Source organism: Myotis yumanensis, unplaced genomic scaffold, assembly GCF_028538775.1.
Source record: "Myotis yumanensis isolate MYYU_CA2020_CCGP unplaced genomic scaffold, mMyoYum1.0.hap1 SCAF_1, whole genome shotgun sequence".
Lineage (NCBI taxonomy): Eukaryota > Metazoa > Chordata > Mammalia > Chiroptera > Vespertilionidae > Myotis > Myotis yumanensis.
This window is the reverse complement of record NW_027223752.1, coordinates 122,057,809-122,077,522: the sequence shown is the minus strand read 5'-3', so window position 1 is coordinate 122,077,522 and position 19,714 is coordinate 122,057,809.

Sequence of the window (19,714 nt, the reverse complement as noted above, 5' to 3'; positions counted from 1 at the left end):
TATTTGATCATTTTATTGTCTTATTTTTATGATGAATTTATCTATACACAAGTATTTGTATGAAGAAAATTTTTATTAAAAGTGACTTTAGGTGGTGGGCACGTGGTGTAATATACAGACTTTGTAACTTAGAGATCCACACATGAAACCTATATGTTCATGTTGACCAATGTCACCCCAATACAATTTAATTTTTTAAAAAACTGACCACTAATGCAAACTTAATTGTTTGTAATTTAGCTTGGTATTTATGTGAGGGCCTTGATAAAACTATAGAGACCAAAAATATCTTCATAACTTAAACAAGGCAGTAAACAGTACATATTTAGATCAAACTGTTTTTACTGAAAGTGGAGAATATGAAAGGAAATCTAACAGGTGTCTAGCTCTCTAAGCAAAAAGACTTGAGACAAATTTTCATTTTGCAGAGACTAAAAGGGAAGAGTAAGACCCATAGCATCAACTAAGGAATATGTGATAAGCCATCTGGCTTAATGTTGTAAATAGATGATAAGTCCTGTATGCAGTTCTCAATATTGGTACTAATGTAACCGGACAACCAAGGGGTCAGTGCTGCCTGTCCCTACTTGAGACAATTAAGCAGAGACGGGGTTGAATCATATGTGAGCATTTATTCCAATACTTCTGGAAGTATGGGAGAGCAGCAGGTCATCCACAGGAATCTGCTCTGACTCCCCTCACCAGTTGGCTGGTTATTTACACAGATAGCCCTGTGCAGCTGGGAGCTGCAAGTGTAACATGGAAAGGGGGGGAGGGGAGGCAGGTAGAGTCTGCAGTCCCGCCTTCAGGAGCTCAAAGTCCAATAACAAGGTAGCCAATCTGCTATGATGTTGCAAATAGCTCAGCCCATTCCTGGGACTGGAGAATGGACAGTGTTCCTGAGAAAAACTGCTGGAGGGGGGCAGGGTCTGGGCATAGAAACTAAATCAAAGAGTGTCCTGTCCTTGGTCTGTTCTCAAAATGTATTTCTTTTCTTAATAATGGACCCTTCGAGGCATCTTATCTTTTTACAGCCCTGTTTCATCCTCCAGTTTCCCAGGGTCTGTAAAAAAACTTCTTATCAATAGTTAGTAAGGTGAATAATTATTAGACAACTGTGGCTCTATTCTCATTACACACTCTTTCCCACTATCACTAATATGAGTATGAAATGAACACTTTACCCACTTAAACATCTGTCCTGACTCATGCAGCTAAAGCAAATTTACCTAGCTGAGACCTGATTATATTGTTGACCTGTGCATCCTCTGCATACATGGAAACTATCAAGAAAATCTGATAAATTGGACCATACTCTGACCAAAACACCTAGTAAGCAAAATGTAACTGATGGGGTGGGTTTCTAGGAGAAAGTGACCGTGACACTTAAAAGGGCAAAAAACTGTGCAGAAGGAAATCTACCCCGCTTATAGACAAGTGTGTTCACATAATTCTATGAGATAGTGTGCCATGTTCATGTATAAATATCTAAAAGAGAAACTAGAATCAAAGAATCTCAAAGACCACAAATATGTAATTCTGACTTATCAATCACATACTTTTCAGAATTATTAATTTATTTAACAAATAATATTTATTTACTTCCAGGTTTTAGGTACCATGTTTTCTGTGGAGAAAGAAAGAAAGAAAGAAAGAAAGAAAGAAAGAAAGAAAGAAAGAAAGAAAGAAAGAAAGAAAGAAAGGAAGAAAGAAAAGGAAAGAGAAAAATTAGTTTAGAATGTCAAAAGAAGCAGTATTTTTACAGAAAATTCTTTAATCAGTTCAGATTTTTATTTAAAATGTACAAACAATAGGGGCAGCGGTTAAGTTACCCTGAGAAAATGTATGGAATCACAAGTAAACTACTAGAAAGGAAAATGGTCATTTCTATTTAACCTAATAAAAAATGATGTTAGGGAAGAATTGGTTATATTGTCTTTATATAACTACAGTTACCCAATTTGATGAGCTCAACAGCATGCAATTAAGATTTTTTTCATTAAAAGATAAGGAAATATTTGTAACTATAACCATAATGAATAGTTATCTGATGATCTTGCCAATATTAGTAAATAATAAAATGGTGTTTCATATGACTATAATTAATACTTTTGCTATTTCTTATAGGCAAAATAAATCCTTGCAAAATCAGCATTTCCATTGGTTTTACATGTTCCTGCTTATTAGATATGTGAACTCCATAGTATTAATGCATAGTAGCAACTTTACTTTCATTTATATATTCATTCTTTCAACAAATATTATCAAGCACCTCTTTCCACAACACCTGATACTGTGAAATGTCAGAGAATAAACCAGAATCGTGAATATATTTTAAAGATAGAGCCATAAGAATTCTCTGACAGATTGAATGTGGGTTGTGAGAGGTAAAGATGAAGTCAAGAATGACTCTAACATATTTTTCCTCAGCAAAAATTATTCTATGGATTTATAAATACAAATTTAGAAAAAATATTGATTTTATACATACAGAACCATTTCCATAGGACCCAAGAATGAAAACTTTGGAACTACCTCAGATAATTCTCATAGAAAAAAGTAAGTAAAAATAAAAATGAAAACAAAATTTATATTTAAAACCCATAAAAATTAAGAGGAAATTGTTAGTAGCAGTAGAGTACCAATTAAGCTAAGAGGAAATCTCACAAGGTGGAAAAGAGAAGATAGGATAAAATAACTCCTTTAGTCAATGAAAGGAAGGAATTACAGTGCAACCTTAGATATATAATAGCTCACATGCATTAATGATGTCAGATTTGAAGCAAAAAGTATTCTAAAATCAGGTGGTTCAGCTGTATGCACAGCAAGAGGAATAGGATCAGTGAGAAAGATAGAGGAGTCAAATTCAGAAGCTGAGCCTTGGGGATGAAGAATCACTAAAATTGAAGATAAGTACAGAGAGAAGAGACAGATTTTGTATATGCATGATAATAAGCATGAAGTAATGCACAGTATTATCTTGAGTTAATATGATATGTGCACTATTGGGAGAATTGTGGTAATGAGGGAAATCATTTTGATTTGGAACTTCTGTCCAAAGTAATTTAAAGACCCTTTATTTTCTATTAAAACAGAAGATTGGACTTGTGAGGATAACAGATACATGTGACAGAGTAATAGTTCTGAAATACTAGTTGATGTTTTATTCCTGAAATCTCCTCCTTTTCTCTCCCTCATTCAATTGTTTCATTTAATTAAGCAGGTTTGGAGTTATTATCTCAGGGTAATCTTTATCTCAGAGTTAGACGGAAAACAGAATACTCGTTAAGTCTTTACTAATTTTTGTTTCCATAATATTGAAGCGCTTTAGAAAAGTCAGAGACCTTCTGGCATATTTAAATATTTCAGAGAGTGAGGTGCAAACATTTTGAATGCCACAATGAAGCTGGGGGGTGCTACTGGCATCTAGTTGGTAGAAACCGTGGGTGCTATTAAACATCACACAATGCACAAGACAACCCTTTCATTCCAAACAAAGTATTAGCTAGCCCAAAATGTCAAGATTGCCGATGTTGAGAACTATTATCTTAGTTTTGTAAGAAAACATGAGAATATGGGTGAGTAAAGAGCATAGAGGCAGTGCCAGATTATGAAGGAAAAAATTCATTTCCCTGGTAGAGCCCTGGATGTTGTGCATTCATCTTGTATCACAAGCTGAGACCTAGAGGCATGGTAAGGTCACAATAAAGGACTGTGCATTGTGTTCATGAAGATCTTATCTGAGCCGGGCATAGTGATAGTACTTCTGTAAGTCATGGAAGCTATAGAATGATCTCATGTATCAGAGCACAAAAAGAGTGAATATAGATGACAAGAGCTGAAAATACTATGCATAAGACAAAGAGGCATCTCAGTGCAGAGCTTGATGAAGAATCTGAGACAGAGGTCAAAGAATGCCCTTTAGTGTTCCTGTTATGGAACACAGTTGTGGCTTGAGGTAAATACAGAAAGCCAAGCCCTAGAGGGCAACTCTTTGTTAAGTTTAAAAAGATCTCTATCCAGCAACAGAGGAACATGTTTCTCAAGAAGACAGTTAAGTTTATGAAAGAATTTTGCATGAGGAAAACGTGCCTGGAAATAAGCTTTAAAATAATTGAATTTCAGCTGACTGCCCTTGAGCAAGGGACTTTACTGTGCATGCCAAATATTACCATTACTCAAGCTAAACTTAAATACATCAAGTTAGCCTAGCCTGTGTTGCTCAGTGGTCGAGAATCAACCTATGAATCAGGGGCTCACAGTTCCATACCTGGCCAGGGCACATGCCTGTGTTGTGGACTCGATCCCCAGTAGGGGGTGTGCAAGAGGCAGCCAATCGATGATTCACATCACTGATATTTCTCTCTCTCTCCCTCTCCATTCCTCTTTGAAATCAATAAAAAACAAAAACCCACACATATATTTAAAAAAATACAATAAAAAACCTTATACTAAAAAACACACACACACATCAGGATAGGGAATAAATTATTCACTTTACCCAAATACAGGGTTTTTAATGGATGGGATAAAAGTGTGAATCTATTTGTTGATGTTTTTTGCTTTGTCTTTGTTTAGTTTCATTTTTTTGTTTTTGGTTTTAAAACTTAAATATTCTAACTTAAATGGCTTGGATTGAAAACATTGAAGGAATGCCATTTTGCAAATTTCTGGCACAGCTTTCAGGGATAACAGTATAATAAAAGTTTTTGTTGAATAACATGCCCTCTTTATATGCTGGCTCTGTAAGGAAATCAATGTTCTAACTCTTTAAATCCACTATTTAAACATTGTTTAAAATATCAAATTCATCAAGAGTGAGAAGTCATGCCTTCACAGAATAATAACTAAATTTATTAAGCACTAAGTATTTGCCAGCTATTTTACTAGGACTTTGCATGTGTTATCTTATTTAATACTTGCAACAACACTATGAGAAAGCTCATGCTAATATTTCCATTTGACACATGAAGGAGCTGATGTGTAGAAATTTTAATTTTAAAAAAATGTAGCAAAGCTAAGAATGGATATCAGTATCCAAACCTAAGCAGTCTGGTTGCAGAATGTATTATAGTTGCTTAAAGGCACCTTCTAGGTCATGATGGAAGATTTTAGAAGCTGCCAAATAACACTTCCATCTTATATCATTGACTAGCACTTAATGCTAGCTAAAAGAAAAATAGAAATGAAATCTTTATTGTGGAAATTCATATGTCCTTATAAATATCTAATACTGTATCAGAAGAGAAATCAGATTTAGAGACAAATCTGCCCCTGGCTAGTTAAAATAAATGTTTATTGTATCTCTTGCATATAACATTATCTTTATCTTGCTTTCTAGGGCAAGGATCGATATTTATAACTTGTCTAGATGATCTACACCAAAATCCTATAGAAGATTCTCTATATGCTACTTGGTTAACATTAAAATAAGTTGTCTATTAACATAATTTTAAAAGCAAAAAAAAGTAAAATTAAGTTTTATTACCAAAAAGTGTCCTATATCTATTTTTATCATTTAAAAATGAACTACAATTTATATACATATTATATTAATTTCAGAGTGTACATGTACAACTGAGTGATTAGATATTATATAACCCGATAAATCTCACACCCTTCTGACACCATACATAGTTATTACAACATTATTGACTATATGCCCTATGCTGTACTTTACATTCCCATGAATATTCTGTAACAGCCAATTTGTACTTCTTAATCCCTTCATCTTTCTCACACATCCCCCAAACCCATCCCATCTCTTCTAAATGTTCTCTGTATCTACGAGTCTGTTTCTGTTCTGCTTGTTTAATTATTTATTTTTTATTCAATTGTTGACAGATATGTATGTATTGCCATTTTATTGTTCATATTTTAAATCTTTTTTCCCTTCATCTTCTTAAAGAAGACCCTTTAACATTTCATGTAATACTTGTTTGGTGGTGATGAATTCCTTTAGCTTTTTCTTGTCTGGAAAGCTCTTTATATGTCCTTGATTTCTCAGTGATAAGTGATAGCTTTGCTGGTAGAGGAATCTTGGTTGTGGGTCCTTGCTTTTTATCAATTTGAATATTTCTTGTCAATCTCTTCTGGCCTGCTGATTTGATTCTTGATTCTGTTGATTCCCTGTAAATTTTTCTTTATTTCAGTGTATCCTTCATGTCTGGCTGGTTCATTTTTATGGTGTCAGTGTCCTTTTTTATGTTGTTGAAGTTCTCCTTAAGTTTATCTACTCTTCTCCTAAGTTCATTGAGCATTCTTATAACCAGTATTTTGAACTCTTTGTCTAGTAGATTGCTTGTCTTTATTTTGTTTAGTTTTTTTTCCTGGAGTTTTGTTCTGTTCTTTAATTTGGGACCTGTGTCTATGTACATAGTATGTAGAGCTTCTGTGACAACAATGGAGGATCAGCTAGCTGTTCAGCCCCTCCCAAATGAAGCAAGACTTACTTCAGTGGTGCTCTGGTAACAGCTGAGTCCAGCCCTTGAGAGTGCTGCTTGAGGAGGTGGTTGGGTGATGCTTCCATGTGGTCTGAAGTTATTCACCGGGTGAGCTGGTTCTGAGGCAGGGCAAGGTCTGCCTGGGCCACCCAGCATGAGCTACAAAGCAACCTGCAGATTGCTAGTTCAGCTGATCTTGGAAGTGACTGGAGAGGCCAAACTGTGAACCAAGTTTAGCTGCCCCTAGTGCCAGGTCTGGGGCCACTTAGTGAGAGTTATGGAACACACTGAGGCCAGATACTGCTTGTGTGAGAGATTTGAGGAAAGTTTGAAGCATGCGCCAAGACAGGCCATTCATATGGAAAAAAAAAAACCCACTGGAAACAGCTTGAGTGGAACTCCCACCCCAAAATTTTGTGTGTTGGGAGTCCCAGGAAACCCCCAGTATGGTAAGCACTATTAGCCATGTTTATAAAGACTCACATGGTTCCTGACTGCCAGCTCTAGGGGTGGGCAGGGGGTGGGGGGAGGGCTCAGAAAAAGAATGATGGCCTCTGCCAGCACTTCTGTCTGGGAGAAAGCTGCCCCTCCAGCACTTGTATTAAAGCCAGACATTTCAGCATCTCCCTGTGTGCCCCTGGTGCCTTTCAAGCTGCTGTTCCTGTGCTAGGGTTCAGATGAAGTGAATCCAAGTAAGACCTTGCACAGGCCCTTTAAGATGAATGTCTGGGACTCTCGTAGCCCTCTGTCTCACTCAGTCACAGTCTGACCTGGTTTTTACAACCAGAATTTATGGGGACTTCTCTTTCCGGCTCTGGAACCCTGAGCTGGAGGGCCTGGTTTGGGACTGGGACCTCTTGCTCCTCATGAAGAAACTTCACAGCCAATATATTCCTCCCAATTATTATCTGACACATGTGGATGTGGACCAGCCCATTCCACATCTCTGCCCCTTTTACCTGTCACTGTGTGACTTCTTCTTTTTTTAAATTGATTTTAGAGAGAGACAAAGGAAGAGAGAGAGAGAAAAAAAAAGAGAGGCATTGAGGTGAGACAAATACATTAATTGGTTGCCTCCTTTATGCACCCTGACCAGGGATCAAACCACAATCCAGATGTGTGACCTGACCAGGAATTGAACCCACAACCTTCTGGTTTATGGGACAATTCTCCAACCAACTGAGCCACACCATCCAGGGCTGGATTCATCTTTATATTCTTAGTTGTAGGACTTCTGTTTAGCTAGATTTTAGACAGCTCTGAAAGATGGTTGTTCTGTAGTTTTAGTTATAATTTTGAGGGAGTTGTGAGAGGATGAGAACACCACATTTACTTATGATGTCATCTTGACTGAAAGCCTATCTCTATTATTAAGAGATGCTTCCATGGAAATACCTGACCCATAATTCCAAGATAATTATATAAGTGACACCAATTTTAGGTAAAATAAGAGCATTGATAAAATTAACAACCAAAATACCATCTACAATCTGTGCAATTATTGTCTTTGTCATATGAAACCTCATATATTTTGTGACTTTCAAAGAAAGCATTATCTCCCTCTTGTGGTGTCTATTGTCTTGTTGTACTCAGGAGGCTTGATGCCAGAGTTCAGTCTTCACCACCATTTCTAATTCTTGCTGCTGTGTGAAAAAGCCTCTAAGTATCTTATGATTTTCTACTTTTATAAATTGCAAAGTCTTTCCTAATGTTTTTTAGGAGCTATACTCACTTATTAATTTATTTTTTCAGGTAGACAATACTGTATAATAAAAGCATAGTTTGCAAATTGTCCCCTTGACCAGAGTTCTTCCAGGAGTTCGACCAGGGGGCGGGGGTGGGGATGGTGGGGGAAGGGAGGGAGTACCCGGCCAGCAGCCAGCAGCTGCTAGGGACCCTACCAATGCACGAATTTCATGCTCTGGGCCTCTAGTCAATATATAATACTGTAACACCTTTTTTCAAGTAGAAAAAATATTTAATCCTTTTTTCTTTTCTCATTGCATTTTATAAAAGAACATTTAAATTAATGTTAAAAAAGAAAGCTAGTAAATGTTATTATCTCCTGTTTCTAATTTTAGAGAGACAGAGTTAATAATTTAACAAATAAAGTTAATATGACCATAAATAACATATTTCTGAAATTATTTTTGAAATCTGAAGAGTTAGAGACAGAGCCTTGGAGCTTTCTAGCATTAGTACACTGGCATTAATATCAGGAAGCAGCTGTCCAGGGTCAAGAAGCAGAAATGTTGGTTATGGGCAGGTGCAAGATTCATGAGATCAGTGTGGAGAGGAGGCTAGATACTAGAGAAGGATGAGACAAATGTATGTTCCTACCCAAGCTAAGACATGATGCATTAGCATTCAATTACAATCAATAATAAACACTAAAACTACAAACTAGTTAGGATTTGTCATTCATTAGTGTGTTGTTTTTAAACTTAATATTTACTTAATAAAATTTTTGTCCCTGTCCTACATTGTTATTGTATTATAAATAATTAAATGTAATAAGAAATAAATGAATTTTTTAAAAATAGAGGAGTCTTAGATTAGTACACTAATATGACATTTTAATGATCAATCTGATAAATTTATTTAGAAAGTAAAATAATAAGACATGATTGTTTCCAGAAGAGATCTTATTGCAATTACTGCAGAAAACAGACCTACAAGCACAACAGAATATAGAAGCTATTTTATTGTAGCCTTTTCTGAAAATTACACCTATTCATGCTCACAGGAACATTGAATATTTAGCACTTTAAAAATAGCATGACTTACAATCAATGTCAGAATTGTTGATCATTCATCCACAAGCATAATTTCCATATTTTCACATTTACTACATGCAATTTTGTACTTTTTTCAGATAATCATAGATAGTTAATTATAAACCAATTTTCCCCTTCTAACTAATTATGTTGTTAATATATTTGAAAGTATCTCTTCCAATGAACCATTTTATTCTTTCAACATAGACTTTCAGTAAATCTGTTAACCCGACATTTCTGTTTTAATTTTGACTATTTTATTTCTTCTATATTTGGATCAAAAATTGCACTTTCATTTCTCTGTAACTTTGAGTAAAAGATCCGTCTTAGGTAATAGACTGGACTGTAATTATGTGTGTTTTTTTACAATTTTTTTCTAATGATTTGCTCAGAATTTTCTGGGAAACCCCTATCCCTGCTCCAAAAGAATGGTATAAGCAGATTTGATCTTTGCATAACTTCTATAGTTCTCTCACTTGTTGATTCTCTCTCCTGTGAAAAGAGTCTAATGCCATCATTTCTTTTCCAGCATCTTCCTTTAGTTTATTCAAATTATTTGGTATATTATTTTCACTTTCATATATTCTTGTATCTATGTTAACTCTACTTGTATTGTTTCACATATATATTATTTTGAATTATTTTAAAAATGTGAAATAGAAAGCATGTAAAATATCACTTACTCAAACAGAATTGGAGGCACAGGGAAATTTGAGACTGCTACAAGAGTTATTTTCTAATATCTACAATGCCTTTAATGAATAGACAATTCCACAATGGCTTTCATGTTATTCCTTTTTTATTCTCTGCTGATGTTTTAGAATAACTATAATTTTCCTTTAAGTCTCTGATGAGATTTAGTCTCAGTAATTTATAAATATGAATAAATGAAATTATTAGGAATTTTTAGTGCAAATTTCAAACACATGTGGAGTTGAACATGGGAAAGTATTGGAAAGGCCAATAAGATGGATTCAGGAATCAGTTTATTTAACACTAGAGGCCCAGTGCATGAAATTCGTGTACTCAAGGGGGTTCCTCAGCTTGGCCTGCACTCTCTTGCAGTCCGGGAGCCCTCGGGGGATGTATGACTGATGGCTTAGTGTGGGCCTAAGACAGCAGTTGGACATCCTAGCTCTGCCATGGAGGTGGGAGAGGTTCCCGACACCACCGCTGCGCTCGCCAGCTGTGAGCCCGGCTTCTGGCTGAGCGGTGCTCCCCCTGTGGAAGCACACTGACCACAAGGGGGCAGCTCCTGCATTAAGCATCTTCCCCCTGGTGGTCAGTGCATGTCATAGTGACCAGTTGTCCCGTTCAGTCGATTTGCATATTAGCCTTTTATTATATAGGATTTTTATATGAGTCATCATGTTAATGATCATATCTGACTAATGAGAGAGAATACACATTTATTATAATATTTTGGCATGTAAGTGCCTGTCAGATTTTACTCTTTCACAACTACACCTATGGTATTAACCAAAAGTTCTCTTAGATTCATTCCATCTTAAGATCAATAAAAAGTTACCGCCCATTCTAGGTTGATAAAATGATTATATGTCCTTCATGTGAACTTTTCCAGTAATTGTACTTGCTCCAAATTGACACTAACTCCAAACAGTTGTTTAACGTACTCTCCACTTATTCTAAAAATTAGACTAAGATAATTCTATTGTAAGTCATTGCTTCAAAAATACATTTTTGGAAAATATACAAATGTCAAAGAAACATATGAGAAGATTATCAACATCACATATTATCAGGAAGTTTCAATTTAAAGTAACAAGACACCACTAAATAGCTATTAGATTGGCTGAAATCTAAAACAGACAATACTGGTGAGGATGTGGAATAATGGGAACTTTCACTTATTGTTGGCAGGAATTCAAGATGGTACAGGCACTTTGGAAAAATAGTGTGGTGATTTCTACCAAACTAAACAAACTCCCACTATACAATCCAGCAATCTTGGTCCTTCTCATTTACCCCAAGAGTTTGAAAATTTATGACCACACAAAAACATGCACATGAATGTTTATAGCAGCTTTATTCATAATTTCCAAAATATGGAAGCAACAGAGTTTTTCTTCGCTAGGTGAATGGATAAATTAAGTGTTGTACCTCCATGCAATGGGATACTTTTCATCACTAAACAGAAATGAGCTATCATGTCATAAAAAGACACGGAGAAAACTTAAATACATATTAACAAGTGAAACAAGCCAATCTGAAAAGGCTACATACTGTAGGATTCTAACTATATGACATTCTGGAAAAGGCAAAGCTATGGAGACAGTAAAATGATCAGCGTTTGCCAAGAATTTACCAGAGGAAGGAATAAATAAGTGGAGCATGAGGATTTTTAAGGTAGTGAAACTATTCAGTATGAAACTGTAATTGTGGATACATGTTATTACGCACTTGTTTAGTTAAATACTGTACAACACCAAGGATGAATTGCAATGTAAAATATAGATTTTAATTAATGTATCAATATTGGTTCATCGGTTCATCAATTATATTTAATGTTCCACACTAATGCAAGATATGCATAATCAGAGAAGCCAATTCTGTGTGTGTGTGTGTGTGTGTGTGTGTGTGTGTGTATGTGAGAGAGAGAGAGAAAGGAGAGTAAGGCTGGTGGTAGTAGGGTAATATATTATAACTGTACTTTCCATTTAATTTATATGTAAACCTAAAAGTTCTTAGAATAATAAAGCCTATTAGTTTTTTTAATTGTTGAATAAAAAAATGTTTTTAAAACCCTAATTATATCTTTAATCATCCCAAGGCATTTAAAATTCAAAGTTTGGTTAAATTAAATTTAACATTTAATACTTTCACCTAGACAGAGGTCCTCAAACTTTTTAAACAGGGAGCCAGTTCACTGTGCCTCAGACATTCCACACATGCGCACTGTGGGTCCGGGATGAGTCGGCTGCTAAGCAGGACAGGCAGCGGTGCAAAAACACCCGCGGGCCAGATAAATGTTTTCAGCGGGCCGCATGTGGCCCGCGGGCCATAGTTTGAGGAATTCTGATTGCTTGAAAGTGCCAAGCTTTTGGCTTGATTGAAGAACAAACATTCTCCAAACTGTTGAATACAAGGACTAAGATCTTTTCACCCTAATACACAGTCTCTTTGGGGTTCATAGGCAACATGGGAAATCAGACTATTTTTCTGATGTCAGGACAATATAGTGAGTAGTACCCCAGTGTGCTAGAGCTGGTTCAAACTGATTATAACTGTCAATTTATTGCTTTAATTTTTTTTCTAATTAAGTGATGCCTGTTGTTTGCTTAATTTTGATCATGGTGGAGTATTTACATCATAAACATCAGCAAATACTACACATAACTTAATTTTTTTGGTTTATTAAAGAGCTGATTTACCAGCACACCATTGGTTAATACATTTAAAGCTTATATCTACAGAAAATATTTTGCCCAAGTTTAAATAGATTATAGAAAAACTTTTCCCCAGAAAAGACAAAAAGAATGATGATATTGCTTTCACTATTTTGGGGGAAAGTATACATTTTTTTATTTTTTTCTTTATTGATTAAGACATTACATTTGTGTCCTTATCCCCTCATTTCCCCCAACCCCACTCATGCCCTCACCCCCCTGTTGTCTGTGTCCATTGGTTCGGCTTATATGCATGCATGCAAGTACTTTGGTTGATCTCTCCTCCTTACCCCCACCCTCCCCTACCTTCCCTCTGAGGTTTGATGGTCTGATCGATGCTGCTCTGTCTCTGGGTCTGTTTTTGTTCATCAGTTTATGTTGTTCATTATATTCCATAAATGAGTGAGATCATGTGCAGAAGAAAAAGAAGGAATTCTTACCATTTGCAACAGCATGGATGGAACTGGAGAGCATTATGCTAAGCGAAATAAGCCAGTCAGAGAAAGAAAGTATAATTTTTTACATATTTTTATCCACTTGATTTTCTACAACCATGCTAGTAATTTGCTTTTGAAGTTTCTAAATTGCATTGCTATAAGAGAAATTAATCCCTGAGATTAATTTATGCCTACAAGAATTAGCAGATATGAATCCCTATGAATAATAGGAGAGCATATATGCGATACCTGAGGCACTCAAACACTTCTGACTTAAAGGTAATTGTCAAAACCTAGTGATGATAAGGTGATGGGGGAGAACACTATGCTGTTTTTTTATTTGAATGCCTAGTGTCCTCCATGTTCTTTATACTAAACCTATATAATATTAATGCATTTTGAAAAGATTATAGCACCAGGTTGTAGAATTCCAAGTAGCAAGGTGAGGGTTAATGAAAGCAAATTGAGAGAAAAAAAAGTATGATAGAGACTAAATGCAAAATAAATAGCAAATATGTAATTTCTTTTAAAATTTAAATTCTTTACTGTTTAAAGTATTATATGAGTCTCCTTTTTTCCCTCATTGACCTCTCCCTGGCGGCTCCCACCCCGATACACATGCCCTCACCCCCTACTCTCTGTGTCCATTGGTTATGCTTATATGCATGCATACAAGTCCTTTGGTTGATCTCTTACCCCCTCACCCACACTCCTGTGCTTTCCCTCTGAGGTTTGACAGTTTGTTTAATAATGTAACTTTAATTATCAAATGCAATTTATGCATTAATTTAAAAGAAACAAAAATAATTGTGACAGACAGTAGACTTGGTATAAGATATACAAAATTGTGTCCTGGCAATATTAATTCAAAGCTGGGAAGAGTTTTTAACTGATGTAATCTATAATAATGAAAGCATAATATGCTAATTAGACTGGATGTCCCTCCGGGGCTACTGCTGCGAGGGCCAGGGGCTGTGGCCAGGGCTGCTGCCTTGGCCCTCAGAGCCCCTTGCACGAATTTAATGCATCAGGCCTCTAGTATCATAATAAAGATACTGAAAAGTCCTCTGGGTACAGTAACAATATCTGTCTGTGACAGTTTCTCACTCTGTTTTTCAAGAGCTTGATATTTTTAAAGAATATTTGCCAAGTATTTTGTAGAATGTCCTTTAATTTGGGTTTCAGTGTTGATTTTCCATTACTAGATTGTGGTAAAGATTTTGAAGAATACCACAGAGGAAAGTTTGCCTTCTTATCACAATATATACTATCAACATGACTACTGGTGATGATAACCTTGATAAGTTGGTTAAGGTGATCCTGTCAGGCTTGTCCACTGTGAAGTTACTCTTTTCTTTCTTTCTATGCTCTATTATTTGGAAATTAATAAGTACACTACAGGAGAAATAAATTCTGCACCTGATAAGAGGAGTATCTATATACATTATTTGGAACTAGATGCCCGGTGCATGAATTTGTGCATGGGTGGGGTCTGCTCGGCCTGCCCCATGGGGGCTGATTGGGCTAGGCTGGCAGGGGGGAGGGAATGCGGGAGGTAGGCTAGCCCCTGATGGGGATGAGGGGGCCAATCGGGGGCAGGGCTGGCCTGGGGGAGGGGCCATGGGCAGTTGACTGGCTGTCCCCACCCCCAATGTGGGTGGGAGGGCTGATCAGAGGCAGGGCCAGCTGGGGAGAGGGGTCGGGGGAGGTTGGGGGCGGAGGGGGCTGATCAGGCCAGTTGGCTGCTGCAATGCACGTCATAGTGACTGGTCATTGCAGTCCTTCCTTCATTCTGGTCACTTGGCTTTTATATATATATAAATTATTTTTAGAAGAAGACTTATCATTTGTCATTTATTTATTAACTCAATCATTTAGGTTTATTTATTTTATTTTTTTTTTTTCCTGTTCATTCACCAAGTATTTATTGAGAATACAATGTGTACAGCGCTGTTTTAGGTACTGAGCATATCACTGTGAACAAGGCAGCTAAGTTTTGGAATTTAGAGTTAAATATATTATTACTTAGAACCTATATTAGAACTTAGAATTTAGAACCTATATTATTACTTAGGCACTATGATGCACTCTGGAAATACACCAAGAGAAAATAAGAGTGCACCCTAGCTGGTTTGGTTCAGTGGATAGAGCATTGGCCTGTGGACCAAAGGGTCCTGGGTTCTGGCTGCACAGGGAATGAATGAATGATGGGACAGCAGGTTGAGGGAATGCAAGAAGAATGTTTTCTGGTTTCTTTTTTTATTATTATTTTATTTTTTATTTTTTTATTTTATCACTTACATCAATATGGACTCATTGATATTTAGTTACTATTTTGAGTTATAATCTAATACTACTATTTATTTTGTTGCTCAATTATTTCAGTTCTGGCCATTGAATCTTTTTCACATTGCTTTCTGGGTTCCTTTTCACATGTACCTCTCTCTCTCTTTCTCTTTTTTCCCCCTTCCTGCTTCAGCATTGATTAACTTCTAACACTATAAAGTGCTCCAGCTTATCATATATTTTCCCTTCTCCTGGAATAGAATCATTAAGTTCTTCAAGAATATGTGGTTCTTGCCTGGCCTGTGTGGCTTAGTGGTTGAGCGTTGACCTATGAATCAGGAGGTGATGGTTAATTCCCAGTCAGAGCACATGCTGGGGTTGTGGACTCAAATCTCAGTGGGGCTGTGCAGGAGGCAGCCAATCAATGATTCTCTCTCATCATTGGTGTTTCTATCTCTTTCTTTCTCCCTTCCTCTCTGAAATCAATAAAAATATATTTTAAAAAATTAATATCTGGTTCCTTTTCCTGGAGAATGAGTACTTATAGGTGAAAATCAGAGTGCTGAGTGTGCTGATTTCTACTAAGATGCCACTGTTCTAGATTTATATATATATATATATATATATATATATATATATATATATATATATACACATATATATATATTTACATATTTGTAAATCTGTATTCCATTCTGGGATTCTCAATATGCTGTTTGAGTTTTAAAATTTTCTTACATTAAATTTCACTCTCTGTTATGTAAAGTTATATAGATGGTGACAAATGCAAAAAGTCACCAACCCAGTACCATACAGAAGCATTACATAACCATAATTTCCCTGTGCATTTCTTTTGCAGTAAACCCCTTGCCCTTTTTAAAATAAAGCAAACAAACAAAACCCACATTGAACTATTTTTCTTCTCAATAGCTTTACCTTTTCCAGAATGTCATATACAAGGAATCATACAACATCAAACCATTTTGGGTATGGCTTTTTAAAATAAAAAATGTTTAAAATTTATCCATAATAAATACAGTCACCTGCATCAATAGCTCTTTCCCTTTTATCACTGAACTAGAGGCCCGGTGCACGAAATTCATGCACGGGGGGTTTCCCTCAACCTGGACTGCACCCTCTCCAATCTGGGACCCCTTTGGGAATGTTCAACTGCCGGTTTAGGCCCAATCCCTGGGGAATGTCTGATTGTGGGATCGGGCCTAAACTGGCAGTCAAATATCCCACTCACAATCTGGGACTGCTGGCTCCTAACTGCTCACCTGCCTGCCTGCCTGATTGCTCCCTAACCACTCCCCTGCCAGCCTGATCGCCCCCTAACCACTCCCTAGATGGCCTGATTGACGCCTAACTGCTCCCCTGTTGGCCTGATTGCTCCTAATTGCCCTCTCCTGCTGGCCTGTTCCCTCCCATCTGCCCTCCCCTGCAGGCCTGACCACCCACAACTGCCCTCCCCTGCCAGCTGGCCATCTTGTGGTGGCCATCTTGTGATGACGTCGCACGAGGGTGTTGCACCCCCTTAGCTTTTATTATATAGGATAATTTGGAATACTCTTCCACACATTATTTGTGTTGAAGAAACTCTTAGTTACTTTCATTTTTAGAGACTGTAATAAGACTACTATAATCAGGTTTGTGTGAACGTAAGTTTTTTTTAATTGTTAAATATATTTTTTTATTGTTGATAGTATTACAGATATCTCCTTTTCCCCCCTCCTCCCAGCTCCCACTCACCGCCTCCCACAAGTCTTCACTATCCTATTGTCTGTGTCAATGAGATATGCATGTAAGTATATAAGTTCTTTAGTTTTTATCTCTTCTCGTCCCCCTAATCCCACATGGAGGTATGTCAGACTGTTCCATGCCTCTCTACTTTGGGTCTAATTTTGTTGGTCAATTCATTTTGTTCATTACATTCCACAAATAAGTGAGATCATGGGATAGTTGTCTTTCTCAGTTTGGCTTATTTCACTTAGCATAATATTTTTCATAGGTTTTCAATGCATATATATTAATATGGAGGAATGTGATTGCTGAGATTATAGATTACAGCCTCAAGAGGAATGCAGACACTTTATCACCATTTACAGTCCTATGCCCTCCCTCCTTTATGGTAGTTATCAGAAGTATTACCTCTGCATACATGGAGAGCCAGATTAAGCCATTTTATACTTGTTTTTTTATTTTCACCATCAAATACAATTTTAAAATCCCAATAGAAGAACAGTCTATAATATTTTGTCATATGTTTATCCTTTTCTATTATTTTCTAAATGTTTTCCCTTACATTATAATTAATATTCTTTCTGCCTCTCCCCAGCAGATATTTTACTGGTACTCTGGCTTCTACTTCCTCTTAGATTGAGATGGTAACCCATCCATATTTGAACCATAACCTACAGAAGAGAACCAGGAAAGACATTTCTAAACAAGCAAGTTAGCTACCTACTAAAATATCAGGTTTTCAAAGGGACCATAGTTTTAAAATATAATATTTGCGAAGGAACCACAATATGTTCAGGTACAGTGAAAAATTACTGGTCATTCCAAGAGTCAGGTAGATAAGGCAAGATTTAAGAAAACAAGAACCTGAAGGATATTTCTATTAAAAAGTTTGCAACAGCGTGGATGGAACTGGAGAGCATTATGCTAAGTGAAATAAGCCAGTCAATGAAAGAAAAATACCACATGATCTCACTCATTTATGGATAATAAAGACCATTATAAACTGATGAACAAAAATAGATACATAGGCAGAGCAGCATCGAAAAGACTGTCAAACTACTGCGGGAAGGCCGGGGAGGGTTGGAGGGCGGGGGGGGGAGGGGGGTAAGAGATCAACCGAAGGACTTGTATGCATGCATATAAGCATAACTAATGGACACAAGATACTTGGGGGTAGGGGAGGCTTGGTGAATGTCAAGGGGAAAAAAAGGGGGGGGGAGACCTATGTAATACTCTTTGTAATACTTTAAGCAATAAAACAAATTTTTAAAAAAAGAGTACACATTAACATCAGCCAGTTACCTTCAGAGCTGCTGCAATTAAATTGACATTTTAATGTAAACAATGGAAGCTTCAAAATAATGAAATAAAATCTCTACATGACTAAAAAGAAAAAAAAAGTTTAGTGTGAGAAATTGGCTTACCTTATTGAAAAGTCTGGCTAGACAAGTCTCACATTCACTGGACAGGCTATCAGGAAGAACAGGCTGGAGTGATTAGGCATGGGGTAAACCTGATATCTTTAGGAGAAAAATAATTCTGTAGGGGAGCCTCAACTGTGCTTTGAAAGTATCCCACTTAGATTATTTAAAATTAGTTCCCTTACTGAAAGTCAACTAATTGTGGACTTTAATTACATTTATAAAATATATTCATAGCAACACCTAGATTTGTGTTTGATTCAGTAACTTGGCACTATACTCCAGCCAAATTCACATATAATAATATTCTCAATTTGATTGAGAAAAGATAGTTGATAAACATTAACACTAAGGTGACACAGATGGTAGAATTCTCTGATAAGGATTTCAAAGCAGCTGTCATTAAATATATTATAATGAGCAATTACACTCTTGAAACAAATGTAAACTATCAAAAATCTCAGCAAAAGAATAAAAGACAAAGAAAAATAAAATGAAAAAAAATTAATTAAAAAGTAGAATAACCAATTTTTTTTAATCAATGATGTGTAAGAAAGTGGCACATTTTTAAGTACTGAAAGAAAAGAACTGTCTTCCCAATAGTCTATATCCAGGGAAAAATAATTTCACAATGAAGATGAAATAAAATCATTTGCAGAAGGAAGAAAGCCAGAAGAACTTGTCATCAGCACATCTGCTCTAAGGAACATATAAAGGAAGCTCTTTAAACTCCAAACTTTTACCAGTTATTATTTACAAGAATTAGAAGACAAGAGAAAGATTAAAAGCACATATATTTCTAAGCCATTTATCTAAATGCATGCATTTTTAATGATTAACACTTTTATAAATAAATATCACATTTATAGAACTCTAAATATTAGTTTTGAAAGAATTTAAAACAAGAGTAAGATTATAGTCTCAGTAACATAGCTTCAGATAAAGCAAAACTTGACTTTATAAATTTATAACTTAAAGATAGTTACTATAGTAGAAAAGGTGGGTAAAGAATATGAATAGATGATTCATAGAAAAGTAAATCCACATTACTAAATATATGAAAACATTCTCAAGTTTCCAAGCAGTCATAAAAAATATAAATTAAATGACAAGTAGAAATCTTTTTCTACAGATCAGATTAAAATTGTAAAAGGAATGATTCCACTGGCTGGTGCAAATGATGATAGGGGATATACACTG